This window comes from Henckelia pumila, chromosome 1 (assembly GCF_033568475.1).
Source record: "Henckelia pumila isolate YLH828 chromosome 1, ASM3356847v2, whole genome shotgun sequence".
Lineage (NCBI taxonomy): Eukaryota > Viridiplantae > Streptophyta > Magnoliopsida > Lamiales > Gesneriaceae > Henckelia > Henckelia pumila.
The window spans coordinates 45,354,688-45,374,635 of NC_133120.1; positions in this window are offsets into that span (position 1 = coordinate 45,354,688).

The following is a 19,948-nucleotide window of genomic DNA, read 5'->3' on the forward strand; positions in this document are numbered from 1 at the left end:
ACAATAACACTATAATATAACTAAAATAACACTAGCATTACACTATAATATAACTAAAATTACAGTAGCATTACACTATAGTATAACTAAATTTACACTACAATAACACTATAGTATAACTAAAATTACACTAGGATTACACTATATTATAACTAAATTTTTACTACAATAACACTATAGTACAACTAAAATAACACTAAGATTACACTATAGTATAACTAAAATTACTCTAGGATTAACTATAGTATAACTAAATTTACACTACAATAATACTATAGTATAACTAAAATAACACTAAGAATAACACTATAGTATAACTAAAATTACACTAGGATTACACTATAGTATAACTAAAATAACACTAAGATTACACTATAGTATAACTAAAATTACACTAGGATGATATTATAGTATAACTAAATTTACACTACAATAACACTATAGCATAACTAAAATTACACTAGGTTTACACGGTAGTGTAACTAAATTTACACTAAAATTACACTATAGTATAACTAAAATAACACTAGGATTACACTATAGTATAACTAAAATATCACTAGGATTACACTATAGTGTAACTAAATTTACACTACAATAACACTATAGTATAACTAAAATTACACTAGGTTTACACTACAGTGTAACTAAATTTACACTACAATAACACTATAGTATAACTAAAATAACACTAGCATTGCACTATAATATAACTAAAATTACACTAGGATTACACTATAGTATAACCAAATTTACACTACAACAACACTATAGTATAACTAAAATAACACTAGCATTTACACTATAGTATAATTAAAATTACACTAGGTTTACACTATAGTGTAACTAAATTTACACTATAATAACACTATAGTATAACTAAAATTACACTAGGTTTACACTATAGTGTAACTAAATTTACACTATAATAACACTATAGTATAACTAAAATAACACTAGCATTGCACTATAGTATAACTAAAATTACACTAGGTTTACACTATAGTATAAATAAAATAACACTAGGATTACACTATAGTATAACTATAATTACACTATAGTATAACTAAATTTACACTACAATAACACTATAGTATAACTAAAATTACACTATAGTGTAACTAAATTTACACTACAATAACACTATTGTATAACTAAAATAACACTAGGATTACACTATAGTATAACTAAAATTACACTAATATTACACCATAGTATAACTAAATTTACACTACAATAACATTATAGTATAACTAAAATAACACTAGGTTTATACTATAGTGTAACTAAATTTACACTACAATAACACTATAGTATAACTAAAATAACACTAGGATTACACAATAGTATAACTAAAATTACACTAGGATTACACTATAATATAACTAAATTTACACTACAATAACACTATAGTATAACTAAAATAACACTAGCATTGCACTATAATATAACTAAAATTACACTAGGATTACACTATAGTATAACTAAATTTACACTACAACAACACTATTGTATAACTAAAATAACACTAGCATTTACACTATAGTATAATTAAAATTACACTAGGTTTACAATATAGTGTAACTAAATTACACTATAATAACACTATAGTATAACTAAAATTACACTAGGTTTACACTATAGTGTAACTAAATTTACACTACAATAACACTATAGTATAACTAAAATAACACTAGCATTGCACAATAGTATAACTAAAATTACACTAGGTTTACACTATAGTATAAATAAAATAACACTAGGATTACACTATATTATAACTATAATTACACTATAGTATAACTAAATTTACACTACAATAACACTATAGTATAACTAAAATTACACTATAGTGTAACTAAATTTACACTACAATAACACTATTGTATAACTAAAATAACACTAGGATTACACTATATAGTTCAACTAAAATAACACAAGGATTACACTATAGTATAATTAAATTACACTATGATTACACTATAGTATAACTAAATTTACACTACAATAACACTGTAGTATTACTAAAATTACAGTAGGTTTACACTATAGTGTAACTAAATTTAAACTACGATAACACTATAGTATAACTTAAATAACACTAGGATTACACTATAGTATAACTAAAATTACACTAGGATTACACTATAGTATAACTAAATTTAGACTATAGTATAACTAAATTTACACTACAATAATACTATAGTATAACTAAAATAACACTAGGATTACACTATAGCAAAACAAAAATTACACTAGGTTTACACTATAGTATAACTAAATTTACACTACAATAACACTATAGTATAACAAAAATAACACTAGCATTTCACTATAATATAACTAAAATTACACTAAAATTACACTATGGTATAACTAAATTTACACTACATTAACACTATATTATAACTAAAATAACACTAGGATTACACTATAGTATAACTAAATTTACAATACACTAACACTATAGTATAACTAAAATTACACTAGGTTTACACTATAATGTAACTAAATTTACACTACAATAACACTATAGTATAACTAAAATAACACTAGGATTACACTATAGTATAACTAAATTTACACTACAATAACACTATAGTATAACTAAAATAACACTAGGATTACACTATCGTATAACTAAAATTACACTACGATTACACTATAGCATAACTAAATTTACAATACAATAACACTATAGTATAACTAAAATAACACTAGGATTACACTATAGTATAACAAAAATAACACTAGTATTACACTATAGTATAACTAAAATTACAATACAATAACACTATAGTATAACTAAAATTACATTAGGTTTACACTATAGTGTAAGTAAATTTACACTATAATAACACTATAGTATAACTAAAATAACACTATGATTACACTATAGTATAACTAAAATTACACTAGGATTACACTATAGTATAACTAAATTTACACTACAATTACACTATATTATAACTAAAATAACACTAAGATTACAATATAGTATAACTAAAATTACACTTGGATAACACTATAATATAACTAAATTTACACTACAATAACATTATAGTATAACTAAAATTACACTTGGATAAAACTATAATATAACTAAATTTACACTACAATAACATTATAGTATAACTAAAATTACACTAGGTTTACACTATAGTGTAACTAAATTTACACTACAATAACACTATAGTATAACTAAAATAACACTAGGATTACAATATAGTATAACTAAAATTACACTATAGTATAACTAAATTTATACTACAATAACACTATAGTATAACTAAAATAACACTAGGATTACACTATAGCAAAACTAAAATTACACTAGGTTTACACTATAGTTTAACTAAATTTTACACTATAATAACACTATAGTATAACAAAAATAACACTAGCATTTAACTATAATATAACTAAAATTACACTAGAATTACACTATGGTATAACTAAATTTACACTACAATAACACTATAGTATAACTAAAATAATACTAGGATAACAATATAGTATAACTAAACTTACAATACAATAACACTATTGTATAACTAAAATTACACTAGGTTTACACTATAGTGTAACTAAATTTACACAACAATAACACTATAGTATAACCAAAATAACACTAGGATTACACTATAGTATAACTAAATTTACACTACAATAATAGTATAATATAACTAAAATTACACTAGGTTTACACTATAGTGTAACTAAATTTACACTACAATAACACCATAGTATAATTAAAATAACACTAGGATTAAACTATAGTATAACTAAAATTACACTAGGATTACACTATAGTATAACTAAATTTACACTACAATACGACTATATTATAACTAAAATAACACTAGCATTACACTATAGTATAACTAAAATTACACTAGGTTTACACTATAGTATTACTAAATTTACACTACAATAACACTATAGTATAACTAAAATTACACTAGGTTTACACTGTAGTGTAACTAAATTTACACTTCAATAACACTATAGTATAACCAAAATAACACTAGAATTACACTATAGTATAACTAAAATTACACTAGGTTTACACTATAGTATAAATAAAATAACACTAGGATTACACAACATTATAACTAAAATTACACTATAATTACACTATAGTATAACTAAATTTACACTACAATAACACTATAGTATAACTAAAATTACACTAGGTTTACACTATTATGTAACTAAATTTACACTAAAATAACACTATTTATAACTAAAATAACACTAGGATTACACTATAATATAACGAAAATTACACTAGGATTACACTATAGTATAACTAAATTTACACTACAATAACACTATAGTATAACTAAAATAACACTAGAATTACACTATAGTATAAATAAAATAACACTAGGGTTACACTATAGTATAACTAAAATTACAGTAGGATTACACTATAGTACAACTAAATTTACACTACAATAACACTATAGTATAACTAAAATAACACTAGCATTACACTATAATATAACTAAAATTACACTTGGATTACACTATAGTATAACTAAATTTACACTACAATAACACTATAGTATAACTAAAATAACAATTGCATTACACTATAGTATAACTAAAATTACACTAGGTTTATACTATAGTATGACTAAATTTACACTACAATAACACTATAGTATAACTAAAATTATACTAGAATTACAATATAGTATAACTAAATTTACACTACAATAACACTATAATATAACTAAAATTACACTAGGTTTACACTATAGTGTAACTAAATTTACACTACAATAACACTATAGTATAACTAAAATTACACTAGGATTAAACTATAGTATAACTAAATTTACACTTCAATAACACTATATATAACTAAAATAACACTAGCATTACACTATAATATAACTAAAATTACACTAGGATTACACTATAGTATAACTAAATTTACACTACAATAAGACTATAGTATAACTAAAATAACACTAGCATTACACTATAGTATAACTAAAATTACACTAGGTTTACACTATAGTATAACTAAATTTACACTACAATAACACTATAATATAACTAAAATTTCATTAGGTTCACATTATAGTGTAACTAAATTTACACTAAAATAACACTATAGTATAACTAAAATAACACTAGCATTACACTATAGTATAACTAAAATTACACTAGGTTTACACTATAGTATAAATATATGTAAGGCCCGAAAATCTTACACTATTAATTATGGGATTTGAGAATTAAATTCCATATTATGGGCTAATATTGATTTGAGAAGTTATGGAAATGATAGATTTAATTTCCGGGCTAAAAATATTTGATTTGAGAATTTACGAATTTTGAGAATTAAATTCCGAGAATTCGTAAATTAAAAGAATAAATATTCGATTTGAATATTTATGGAATTGAAGATTTAATTCCATGTTTCGGAAATTAAAGAAGATGAATTTGGAAGATATAACTCGATCAGGGACTGATTTGCACATACTGACATTTGAAGGGCTGAAGTGCAAACGGTCGGGATTATTTAATTAATCCGAATTTAATTTATTTTAATCCGAGTATATTTAATTTGGGAATATTTAGAGTTTTGATTTAAATTCTAATATTCTTAAATTATTTTGGATTGAAATTGAATTAAAACGACGGCCGAGGACTGAATTGCAATTACTGAAGACTTCAGGGACTAAATTGCAATTTATGCAATAGCTATCCGATTTTAATCATAATTATCAGATGAAAACGTGTTTGAAGCATAAAGTATTCAGAAAGTTAGAACAGAGGTCGAAACCTCTTCCTTTTTCTTATGATTTTGATTTCTTCAAATCCCCGTAACTTTTGATCCGTTCATCCGATTTTGATTCCAAAAGATGTTCTAGAATCCTTGCGACGAGTACTTCGATTTGATGTAAGTTTCTTCTTTGTTCATTAAGGTTTGAGAATTCGAAATGGACAGATATCAGAAACTTGTGTGGAAGTGTTGTTGTTGAGCTTCTAAACTTGTGTTCTTGAGGATTGGATTGAAGATTGATTTGTATATCATGTTCTTATGAATTTCCAACTATGATTCAATCCATATACTTGCTGATATGTTAATTTTGAAGCTTCAACAGCCGATATATATGTGAGAATTGTTAATGATATGTTCGGAATCGCCGAAGTAATACCGATATGCCGTCGAACTCTTGAATTGAAATGATTTGATATTGTTTTTGGATTCTAATGAAACGACCCTAACTCTCTAATAAATAAATATGCGGAAATTTTTTTTTTTTTTTTACTAAATAAAATATGTACATATATGCCCATACATATATGCACAGAATAAAAAGATTTAAAATAAATAAATAAATAAATAAACAAATAAATACTTAAATAAAATGCATTTTTTTTAAAATAAAATAAACATCTGAGTCAAACATTTAATTAGAAATACTGCAAAATAAAAATGAGTAAATTCTGCATGCACTGAAAATATTTAATAAAATATTCTAAACTCACAACCACTGAAAAATAATAAAAATGTATCATGCTAAAATATTCAAAAACATGCAAGGTGACTCAGACATCTATCACGGTCACGGGGCCACTGCATGCATGCTCATACGTCCTCGCCTCCGGTGGGTACAATGTCATCCTCAACGTACTCACCTGCACCATACCAGTGTAGTGAGCCTAGAGGCCCAACATGCTAACATAACAAGGGTTTAAAATAATTTAAACCAATTTAATACTAATACATACATATACATGAATGAGCATGCTTAAAAATTACATAACATAACTTACTTAAATAAACATAATACATAACATAATACATAACATTATTGAGCAATTTATTTTCTAACATAGCATGGTTGTATCCGTAGTGTAACCTTAAATCATACATTAAATACTGATCAGCGTGGAAACCTACGTACGTGGCCGGTGACGAATCACCTCTTAAATTGGCAGTAAACTGCCCTTCAATCATATGGGGACGAATCCCCCTTAAATTGTCACACTACTTCAACTTCCAACATAAAATATTTTTATTGCTCAACTTAAACATTAAATCATGCATAAAATATTATTTCATGAATGCATGTACTTGAATAAAATGTGTGTCCATCATATATATTTAATTTAATTTCTTATTAACATATAAATATTAAAATAACTCAAATGCATAAAAATAATTAAATATATAATCAGGACACATGCAAATTTTCTCATGGATGGTCCTGGACTGCTGGCCCTACACACAAGCCCATTAACTTAAAACTGGCCCATTAACATACTTAAGCCCATTAACTTAACTTTAAGCCCAAATAATTAGTCTAAGCCCAATTAAATTAAATAAGCCCATTAAAATTACACTAAGCCCAATAACACTTAAACCGGCCCAATGGGCCCAAAAACCCATAGACTGGCCCAATAACTTTTATGGACTCAAAAGCCCATAAAATTAATGGACTAACTTAATTAAAATTTTAAAAGTCCAAATAAAATTATTTGGGAGTCCAAATAATTTTATTTCAATTTATTTGACTCAAAAACACATAAATTTGTAAAATACTTTAAAATAAAAAATACTCGAGCCCGGCCCGCCAAACTCGGACCCGAACTCACTAACCCGACCCACTACCTAACCGACCCGACCCGGACCACTCAGACCCGACCCAGACCCCTAACCCAGCCCAACCCGATCCCCCCTCCCATTGCTTCTCGGCCGAGAGCAGCAGCCATTCCATGGCTGCTGCCGGCCGGCTCCGGCCGCCCCTGGCCGGAGCGCCGCCGCCCGGACGTAGCCCACGTCCGGGCGGACCTAACCTAACCAGGCCCCAGCCCCCATGCAGCCAGGAACCCTGAACCCGAAGGCTCTTCCCGTCGAACCCTAGCCTGCGACTTATGGAGACCGATCGGCTCCAGCTGATTTCCTGGCTTGTTTGGCTCGAGCCACTCGAGCCATTCGAGCCAGGCCACCCTCTCACTTCCTTCCAGACCCTCGGCCACCAGTAGAACCACCATGGACCGAAAAAAAAAACCATGCACCACACAAGCAAAACTCACGGCCAAATCGATCCCTACATGGCCCTAGGAAATTTTTCTGAAAACTCTTAAACATTATGATTCCATCTCATACACATATACATACACTGATATTGTACGAAAAATAACAAGGAATTCATGCCTTTCACCGTAGATGACTAAAAAACACGAGCGTGGGACGGTTCCGGGACGACGGGACGAAAATACGGGACTTTTGGAGCTTCACGATCCTTGGCTATGGCTTCCTTTGTGCGTCGGCTAGGTGGAGAAGGAGGAGATGGGGTGGGTGTCGGCTGAGTGGAAGAAGGCGTGGGAGGTAGGTATAGGTTTAGGTTTTAGTTTAATTAGGAAATAGGGTAATTAATTATATAATTAAGGATATATATATATATAAAATATAACTTACTAAAACTCTAAAAGAAACCTTAAAAAAATCTGAAACATAAAATAAATCCCGAAATATAATTTTAGGGGAATTTTAAAAATACTAAAAAGTTAATATTTTGACTAATTTTGGATAAAAATGACCCCTAAAATTAAATAAAATTAAATACTTAAAATTTTGGGATAATAAAACTCAAAATAATATTTTTGGGCTCTAAAAAGGCTCATAAAATAATTTGGGTGGAAAGTTGTCATCTCGTCCGTCCACGGTCCCGTCTACGCGATTAAATAATAAAAATACTAAAAATCATAAAAATCACTAATTATGGGTTAAATGCTTAAAAATAAATTAAATCATGCATAAATAATTCACATAATTATTTAACCCATAAATCATAAATTTAAATAATTAAATATCCTAATTATGCAGGCGGATTTATGTAATTAAAAATACCGGGTGTTACAATTCTCCCCCCCTTAAATTGAATTTCGTCCTCGAAATTAAAGTACTTACCCGAACATCTCCGGGTAGCGAGTCCTCATATCCTCTCGGTCTCCCAAGTAGCTTCCTCCTCCGAGTGATTCAGCCACTGGACTCTGACCATCGGTATGACCCGCGTCCTAAGCCTCCGCTCCTCTCTAGCCAAAATCCGCACTGGTCTCTCCTCGTAAACAAGATCTGGTGGCAACTGTAAGGGCTCAAAATCCAACACATGCGACGAATTGGAGACATATCTCCGAAGCATGGATACATGGAAAACGTTGTGCACTGCCGCTAGCCCTGGAGGTAGAGCTAAACGATAGGCCAACGTGCCAACTCGCTCCAAGATCTCGAATGGCCCTATGTATCTCGGATTAAGCTTGCCTCTCCGCCCAAAACGCGCTACTCCCTTCATAGGTGACACCTTCAGGAATACGTGATCACCTACCGCGAACTCCAAATCGCGTCGTCTGGCATCCGCATAACTCTTCTGCCGACTCTGCGCTGTCCTCATCCTGTCTCGAATCTGCGTCACAATGTCAGCTGTCTGCTGCACAATCTCTGAACCCAACAAAATCCTCTCTCCAACCTCATCCCAATGCACCGGAGATCTGCATCTCCTCCCGTAGAGTGCTGCATATGGAGCCATACCTATAGACGACTGAAAGCTGTTGTTATAGGTAAACTCCACTAATGGCAGTCTAGTCTCCCAAGATCCTCGAAAATCGATGACACAAGCTCTCAAAAGATCCTCGAGAACCTGGATCACTCTCTCGGACTGACCATCTGTCTGGGGATGAAAAGCTGTACTGAACAAAAGTCTAGTCCCCAAAGCTGTGTGCAGACTCTTCCAAAACGCTGAGGTGAACCTCGGATCTCTGTCTGACACGATAGACACTGGTATGCCATGCAGTCTAACAATCTCTCTGATGTAAAGCTCTGCATACTGTGTCAAGGTGTAAGTAGTCCTTACCGGCAAGAAATGAGCTGACTTGGTGAGTCTATCCACAATCACCCAAATCGCTGTACACCCTCGGGTACTCCTCGGTAAGCCAACTACAAAGTCCATCGTAATATTCTCCCACTTCCATTCCGGAATAGGGAGAGGTCTAAGAAGTCCCGCTGGACGCTGATGCTCTGCCTTAACTTGCTGACAAGTCAAGCACTCTGACACCACTCTACCGATGTCACTCGTCATCCCGGGCCACCAATACAATAGTTGCAAGTCCTTGTACATCTTCGTACTTCCGGGGTGAATGGAGTACGGAGATGCGTGAGCCTCTGTCAAAATCTCAGCTCGCAACTGATCGATGTTCGGTACCCACATCCTCCCACGGTACTGAACGATGCCATCCTCCACTGTATATAAGAGATTTCCTCTAGCCTCATCTCTCTGTCTCCATCGCTGTAACTCCTCATCAGTGGACTGCCCCTCTCTAATCCGATCTCGCAGAACTGGCTGCACCGTCAACACTGACAAGCTCGGTGCATGGCCACTCGGATAGCACTCCAAACCAAATCTCTGAATCTCGGTCTGTAGTGGTAACTGCACAGTCAAACATGTTACCACTGATGACTTCCGACTCAAAGCATCGGCCACTACATTAGCTTTACCCGGATGGTAGCTAATGTCACAATCATAGTCCTTCACCAACTCCAACCATCTGCGCTGTCTCATGTTCAACTCCTTCTGGGTGAAGAAGTACTTGAGGCTCTTGTGATCGGTGAAAATCTTGCACTTCTCGCCGTAAAGATAGTGCCTCCAGATTTTCAAAGCGAAGACCACTGCTGCCAACTCCAAGTCATGCGTCGGGTAGTTCTGCTCATGAATCTTCAACTGTCTCGACGCATACGCAATAACCTTACCACACTGCATAAGCACTGCGCCTAAACCAAGTTTAGACGCGTCGGTGTAAACCACTAACTCCTCGTGTGGTACTGTCATCGCTAACACTGGTGCTGTAGTGAGTGCTTCCTTCAGCTGATCGAAGCTCCTCTGACAGTCTGAACTCCATATAAACTTCGCATTCTTCTTGGTCAAGGAAGTCAAGGGTACTGCAATAGAGGAAAAACCCTTGATGAACTTCCTGTAGTATCCGGCCAAACCCAAGAAACTGCGAATCTCTGAAGCATTCTTCGGAATGCCCCAATTCTGCACTGCCTCCACTTTAGACTGATCGACTGCAACTCCATCTCTCGAAATAATGTGACCAAGAAATGCCACCTGCTCAAGCCAAAACTCACACTTGCTGAACTTGGCATACAACCGATGCTCCCTCAAAGTCTGCAATGCGGTCTGAAGGTGCTGTCTATGCTCCTCGATGCTCCTAGAATAGATCAAAATATCATCAATAAAGACTATGATGAACTGATCCAGATATGGCTGAAAGACTCGGTTCATGAGATCCATGAAAACCGCTGGAGCATTGGTCAACCCAAATGGCATCACCAAGAACTCGTAATGCCCATATCGTGTCCGGAAAGCAGTCTTGGACACATCTGCATCCCTAACACGCAACTGATGGTAACCAGATCGCAGATCGATCTTGGAGAACACTGAAGCTCCCTGCAACTGGTCAAACAAGTCCTCTATCCTCGGCAGTGGATACTTGTTCTTCACTGTGACTCTGTTAAGCTCTCGGTAATCGATGCACAGTCTCATACTGCCATCCTTCTTCTTCACAAACAACACCGGAGCTCCCCAAGGAGAAAATCTAGGTCGAACAAAGCCTTTCTCTAACAACTCCTGAATCTGCTCCTTCAACTCTTTCATCTCGGTAGGAGCAAGCCTGTACGGTGCCTTAGAGATAGGCACGGTGTCTGGCACTAAGTCAATACTGAACTCCACCTCTCTCACTGGTGGAATTCCTGCCACATCCTCCGGAAAGACATCCGGAAAGTCACGAACCACCTCTAACTCTGATAATGATCTGCTAGATGGCTCTGAAGTCGTGACAATACTCGCTAGAAACCCCTGGCAACCCCGTCTCAACAACTTCCTCGCCTGAATATAGGATATCACCTGAGGAATATCACTGCTCTGAGATGCATAAAAAGTGAACGGGTCGCTCCCTGTAGGTCTCACTGACACTGATCTCCGACGAAAATCAATCGAAGCTCCATTGACTGTCAACCAGTCCATACCCAAAATAAGATCAAAACCACTCAAAGGAAAGACTACTACATCTGCTCGAATGGAGTGTCCCTGCAGCTCTAACTCCAGTCCTCGAATAACCTTCGAGGTAGACATAATCTGCCCTGACGGCATAGTAACATCATACCCACTGTCACTACTCTCAGGTGTGATGCCTACTCGCTGGATAAACTCCAGGGAGATAAACGAATGCGTAGCTCCTGAATCTAGCAACGCAAACGTGGAGTTGCCTCCAACTAGAATTCTCCCTGCACGCAGAAAATTCCCAACAGTTTCATACCACTTCTAATTTTTCCCAAACGAGTCACTACAAGTTCTTAATTCTAATCACAAGTAAAACATGCTTCCTATTCTACCATGCTGTTAAATGTCCCAAATAACAAGAACTTCAAATTAAATACTAAATCTTTAACCAAAGGAGAATTATTAAAATACTAGGGATAGGATGTACCGGTGATCAAGGAGGTGTCTGGATCGACCTCCTCAGCCTGCATCACGAACACCCTACCAGCGGTGTTCTTCTTCCTGGGGCAGTTAGCAATCTGATGCCCCGGCTCTCTGCAGTGGAAGCAAACTCCTGCTCCCAGTAGGCAAGGTCCCGAATGCATCTTCTGGCACTTCGGGCAAATGGGATGAGCTATGGCATTAGGGGCCCCGCCCCTCTGCTGCTGCTGCGGCCTCGGCTGCTGTGGTCTCTGCTGCTGATTCGGGCCCTTAGCCGGCCCTGTATACTGCTTCTTCGCAGGTGGCTGCGAAGATGGTCGCTGATATCCTGTCTGCACAAACTGCCTCTTACCCTGCTGCTCTCTCTGGATCGCTCTCCGACCCTCCTCAGAACGCAAAGCCCTGCTGACTGCAGACTCATATGTAAACACGTCTGCCATGCGCACGTCATGCCTGATCTCAGCCTTCAGGCCCTCAACAAACTGTCGCAGCTTCTCCTGCGGACTATCGGCAATCATGGGCACAAAACGACAGCCCCTCTCAAACTGGCTTATGTACTCCACCACAGATCTGTCCCCCTGACGGAGACTCATGAACTCCCGGATCATGCGGCTGCGCACATCCTCAGTGAAATATTTGGCGTAGAAGATACGCCTAAACTCAGCCCATGTCAGAGTAGGTAGATGGACTCCTCGTACTGCACCCTCCCACCATGAGGCTGCATCGCCTCGCATCATGTATGTAGCACAACTTACCCTGTCGGCGTCTGTGATCCCCATATAGTCAAAGATGGACTCAAGTGAGCGAATCCATCCCTCAGCCACCAACGGATCGGTGGTCCCCAAGAACTCCTTAGGCCCCTTCTTCTGGAACCTCTCGGCGACGTCCTCCTCGTGGGACAGTCTGGGACGGGCTGCCTGCTGCTCCAGCAAGGCAGTAATACCCGCCATCATCGTGGCACTGGCCTGCTCCAGTGCTGTCATGGGGTGCTGCTGAGGTGGCGGTGGAGGTGGAGGTGGATGTGGAGGTCTCCCACGTCGATTCATCTGTCTGGGAGGCATTCTGCACCACCACATATTTATTTACGTAAATCGCCATGCATAACTAAGTGTTTTAAAATTAATGCTAACTTAAATTCTAGAAATTAAATCATGCTATAAACATTTAAAACTTACAGACCGGTAGCGTGGATTTCTGAGCTCGCATAGCAGTGAGGACCCCTCCGAGGACCGTGCTCTGATACCAACTGAAACGACCCTAACTCTCTAATAAATAAATATGCGGAAATTTTTTTTTTTTTTTTTTTTACTAAATAAAATATGTACATATATGCCCATACATATATGCACAGAATAAAAAGATTTAAAATAAATAAATAAATAAATAAACAAATAAATACTTAAATAAAATGCATTTTTTTTAAAAATAAAATAAACATCTGAGTCAAACATTTAATTAGAAATACTGCAAAATAAAAATGAGTAAATTCTGCATGCACTGAAAATATTTAATAAAATATTCTAAACTCACAACCACTGAAAAATAATAAAAATGTATCATGCTAAAATATTCAAAAACATGCAAGGTGACTCAGACATCTATCACGGTCACGGGGCCACTGCATGCATGCTCATACGTCCTCGCCTCCGGTGGGTACAATGTCATCCTCAACGTACTCACCTGCACCATACCAGTGTAGTGAGCCTAGAGGCCCAACATGCTAACATAACAAGGGTTTAAAATAATTTAAACCAATTTAATACTAATACATACATATACATGAATGAGCATGCTTAAAAATTACATAACATAACTTACTTAAATAAACATAATACATAACATAATACATAACATTATTGAGCAATTTATTTTCTAACATAGCATGGTTGTATCCGTAGTGTAACCTTAAATCATACATTAAATACTGATCAGCGTGGAAACCTACGTACGTGGCCGGTGACGAATCACCTCTTAAATTGGCAGTAAACTGCCCTTCAATCATATGGGGACGAATCCCCCTTAAATTGTCACACTACTTCAACTTCCAACATAAAATATTTTTATTGCTCAACTTAAACATTAAATCATGCATAAAATATTATTTCATGAATGCATGTACTTGAATAAAATGTGTGTCCATCATATATTTAATTTAATTTCTTATTAACATATAAATATTAAAATAACTCAAATGCATAAAAATAATTAAATATATAATCAGGACACATGCAAATTTTCTCATGGATGGTCCTGGACTGCTGGCCCTACACACAAGCCCATTAACTTAAAACTGGCCCATTAACATACTTAAGCCCATTAACTTAACTTTAAGCCCAAATAATTAGTCTAAGCCCAATTAAATTAAATAAGCCCATTAAAATTACACTAAGCCCAATAACACTTAAACCGGCCCAATGGGCCCAAAAACCCATAGACTGGCCCAATAACTTTTATGGACTCAAAAGCCCATAAAATTAATGGACTAACTTAATTAAAATTTTAAAAGTCCAAATAAAATTATTTGGGAGTCCAAATAATTTTATTTCAATTTATTTGACTCAAAAACACATAAATTTGTAAAATACTTTAAAATAAAAAATACTCGAGCCCGGCCCGCCAAACTCGGACCCGAACTCACTAACCCGACCCACTACCTAACCGACCCGACCCGGACCACTCAGACCCGACCCAGACCCCTAACCCAGCCCAACCCGATCCCCCCTCTCCCATTGCTTCTCGGCCGAGAGCAGCAGCCATTCCATGGCTGCTGCCGGCCGGCTCCGGCCGCCCCTGGCCGGAGCGCCGCCGCCCGGACGTAGCCCACGTCCGGGCGGACCTAACCTAACCAGGCCCCAGCCCCCATGCAGCCAGGAACCCTGAACCCGAAGGCTCTTCCCGTCGAACCCTAGCCTGCGACTTATGGAGACCGATCGGCTCCAGCTGATTTCCTGGCTTGTTTGGCTCGAGACACTCGAGCCATTCGAGCCAGGCCACCCTCTCACTTCCTTCCAGACCCTCGGCCACCAGTAGAACCACCATGGACCGAAAAAAAAAACCATGCACCACACAAGCAAAACTCACGGCCAAATCGATCCCTACATGGCCCTAGGAAATTTTTCTGAAAACTCTTAAACATTATGATTCCATCTCATACACATATACATACACTGATATTGTACGAAAAATAACAAGGAATTCATGCCTTTCACCGTAGATGACTAAAAAACACGAGCGTGGGACGGTTCCGGGACGACGGGACGAAAATACGGGACTTTTGGAGCTTCACGATCCTTGGCTATGGCTTCCTTTGTGCGTCGGCTAGGTGGAGAAGGAGGAGATGGGGGTGGGTGTCGGCTGAGTGGAAGAAGGCGTGGGAGGTAGGTATAGGTTTAGGTTTTAGTTTAATTAGGAAATAGGGTAATTAATTATATAATTAAGGATATAATATATATATATAAAATATAACTTACTAAAACTCTAAAAGAAACCTTAAAAAAATCTGAAACATAAAATAAATCCCGAAATATAATTTTAGGGGAATTTTAAAAATACTAAAAAGTTAATATTTTGACTAATTTTGGATAAAAATGACCCCTAAAATTAAATAAAATTAAATACTTAAAATTTTGGGATAATAAAACTCAAAATAATATTTTTGGGCTCTAAAAAGGCTCATAAAATAATTTGGGTGGAAAGTTGTCATCTCGTCCGTCCACGGTCCCGTCTACGCGATTAAATAATAAAAATACTAAAAATCATAAAAATCACTAATTATGGGTTAAATGCTTAAAAATAAATTAAATCATGCATAAATAATTCACATAATTATTTAACCCATAAATCATAAATTTAAATAATTAAATATCCTAATTATGCAGGCGGATTTATGTAATTAAAAATACCGGGTGTTACATCTAAAGTTGCTGAACTATTGGCTGATGATTCCTTGTTATGTTTATGATAATAGCTGTTGGTTTGAAGAGTTGAATGACAATGAACGGATATGAAAAACCGTAAGAATGGAGTTGAAATTAGAAATGAATTCGATACCGTAACGATTCCCGATTGTCAATCGCTACGATGCTTGGTTATGTTTTGAAACCATACGGATAGTCTATGATTGAGCTAATGATCTTGGAATTGTATACTGATTTTGTTAGATGCAATATGTATATTTCAGACGTGCTACGAGCTCAATCAACTCAAGAGGTCGAATTGTGAACCGAGGAAGTTCGCTTGAGGTTGAAATGAATTTGATTGAAGATGTGTTGATGATTTCGACTCGATTCTGAAAAGAATGAATTGAACGAAGATTGATGTACATGTTTTGAGGTTGAAGAATTCAGAACAGACGAAATACAAAGGTAAAAGTAGACTAATATTTGATTGGGACTACAACTCGAGATGGTTTGTATCGAGTTCCCTTAAATCACATACTTGTTTGCTTAATTGCTCTTATGTGCTTTCATTTGAGTTGTTGAATAAGTTTTTGATGTTATGAATGCCTTGATGATGATATATGTTGCATTCATCTTGAAGACTTATTCCTTGATTTTGAAATGAACGGAAACGTTCGAATAGACGATTTGAGGAATCGTATATGTATGGCCTGGGTGGTTGATTTAGCCTAGCGTCTGATTTGCATATATGATTGCTTCAAAGTCTAGAGAAGAAAGATAAGTAACCCCACCTCGAGCGGGAGAGTCGGTGGATTAGTTATGATATCTACTTCTCGGGATCCCAACCGACGAATGATGAAATGAACCTTGTTTTGAAAACATGCATTGTATTTACTGTTATATCATGATCTTGATATATGTTTGATATGCATGTTTAGTTGCTTTTACTGGGAAATATATTTCTCACCGGAGTTATCCGGCTATTGTTTTGTTGTATGTGTCATTGCAATAGGGGGATTGGAACAGGGCAAAAGCAATCATGAAGAACAGGGATTGAAGAGATATAGTGTGAGGATCCGAGTTAGGAGTTGTTTGAACTGTCATGAAGTTTATTGAGTCGTAAACATGATCATTTTAGAAGTTACTTGTATCAAGACTTGTTAAGGATGATCTAAAGGTCTTGTTATTATATTTGAAATTTGAGTAATGTTTCAAATATTTGACTCCAACATGTTGTATCTTGAACTAGTTTTATATGACAAGATTATTGCATGTTTATGAGATTTTGATTATGTTGTAAAGCCTTGGAATGGTTTATTCCTAACAATTATAGTATGTTAGAATGCATGTTAGATGTTATGATTGATTAAACCATGTCTAGACTTTTGTAGGAGATGATCTTGAAGCAATTGTAGGCTTGATTTCATTTTTGACAGCAGCTGAGCCAGCATTTTTTTCTGGTGCCGTGGCCGGCGCACGGGCGAGCCCCTGCTCGCGCGCGCGCGAGCCAACCCTTTGAGTTTCGGGTTTGGGTGCCGGCGCGCGCGCGAGAGGACAGGCCGCGCGTGCGCAGGGCAATCCATTTGAAATTTTTTTTTTTTTTTATTCTTTTGTTTAGACTTTGATTATTGTCTAGCATTGTTGATTAATTGTTTAGACTTTTATTATTGTCTAACAGTGTTGATTAATGAGAGATTAGAACTCGGTTCATCACAACAGGTGGTATCAGAGCCCTAAATTCTTGGACTGAGATAGAAGCTGAGCGGGGTAGATCGAGTCACATGCATTGATTGTATTGCATGATTATGCATTACTTGATTTGATAATTCGATAAATTGATAAATTGCATGTGAGCATGATCTATCTTTGAAATTGAACTGCCTGATTTACTGATTTGTAACTATTTGGCATTTTTACTGTTTTGTTATAAGATTTTTCCCGGGTGATGTAAGCACCCATATGTTCTTTGGGTGATGTAAGCACCCCAGATTGACAGATAGTATGGCCAGACTGAACAGAATGGTATGGTCAGATTGAACAAAACAGAACGGTATTGCTCAGCTGAATGAAGTATCTCTGATTGAACAACATAGAAGATTAGCAAATTGATGATGTTGAGGGTTGTAGTTGGTTTGAAGAACTTGATTAGTTGTTTAACTATTGGATCAGATTGATTGAATACCAACTTCGAAATCTAGCAACCAGCTGAGGGATTTTGATAAAGAAATGATAAGAAGGCAGAGGTATGTTGATTGTTGGTAAGTGCTTAGAATATAATTTTGTTTATACTTCTTTGCCACAACAGATAGAAATGATGAGAAAGAAAATATACCATGTAGAAGTTGCATCTTTTTGAATGTGAGGAATGCTTTAGTAGAATTTTCAAGTCTATTACAATTCTTTGAATTGTCGATGAGGAAAAGCTCAAGATTGAGTGAATTCTTTCATGGCTTGAATCTGCAGATTATGTCTAAATAGATGTTGATGACTGAAACATTTTGTTTAAAGACATATCTTTGTCTAAAAGAATTGAAGCTGAATGATGAGTTAGGAGAATGAAATTGTAGACATGAAAGAGTATGTGAGATACTCACAACTTTATCTACAAGTTTTATTCCAGAACAGATATGAAGTGCATGATATGAAAATAAATCTCTAACTCTAGCGAATCGAGATGGATTAGTCTGATTCTGAATGCAGAGTATATTAGAAATTATTACACTTTTTGTGGAGGAAGATATCTGAACAAACAGTGTAAGGATAAGTCAGACAGATGTGCTAAAATTTATTCAATGAATAAAGAGCAAAAGTATACAGAGGATCAGAATGAAATTGCACCTGAGAATGAAATTTCAGGTAACAGATTTATTTTGTTTTGACCTGTTTATTATTGGTGCAATAGATATATGATAGCTGAAAGCTTATTATATGATTACCTCTGTATCAGAAAAGAAATTTTGTGAATTGAACTAAAGAATAAAACTATTGCTTCGATGCACTGAAACTGAACATGATATTGTTTATGTGAGAATTTACCTAAGTACTGATTAGTGATAGTTGCAGATTATTGAATCACTGGATTTTGTGATTTAACCAATCAGTATGATGATAAGAAGCGGAAAAAAAAATTAGATCAACAAGAACATGATATGCATATGAATATGATGATATGATATAGAATCTCGAATTAAGATTCTGTGATTTCGGTTTGATATATGATGTTTGATTACAGAAATATTCCAAAATCAGTATATTCGATGCACGAGATATGTTCAAGATCTAAATTAGCATTGATAATTATGTTACTGAATAGAGATTACAGATATATTCCAGTAAGATTTTGGCTTTAGTTAAGTTGTGAACTGGAATTCAATATTGAATTGAAGAATTGAAGAATTTATGAATTACCGACTTGATGAGATTATGAATTGAAGATTAATCTTGAGGTTTAACAGAAAGATAAATGATGATATGAAAATCAGTTACAGATGAGTCTTTTCTGTGATTATGCTGAATCGAATACATCATTTGGACATATAATTC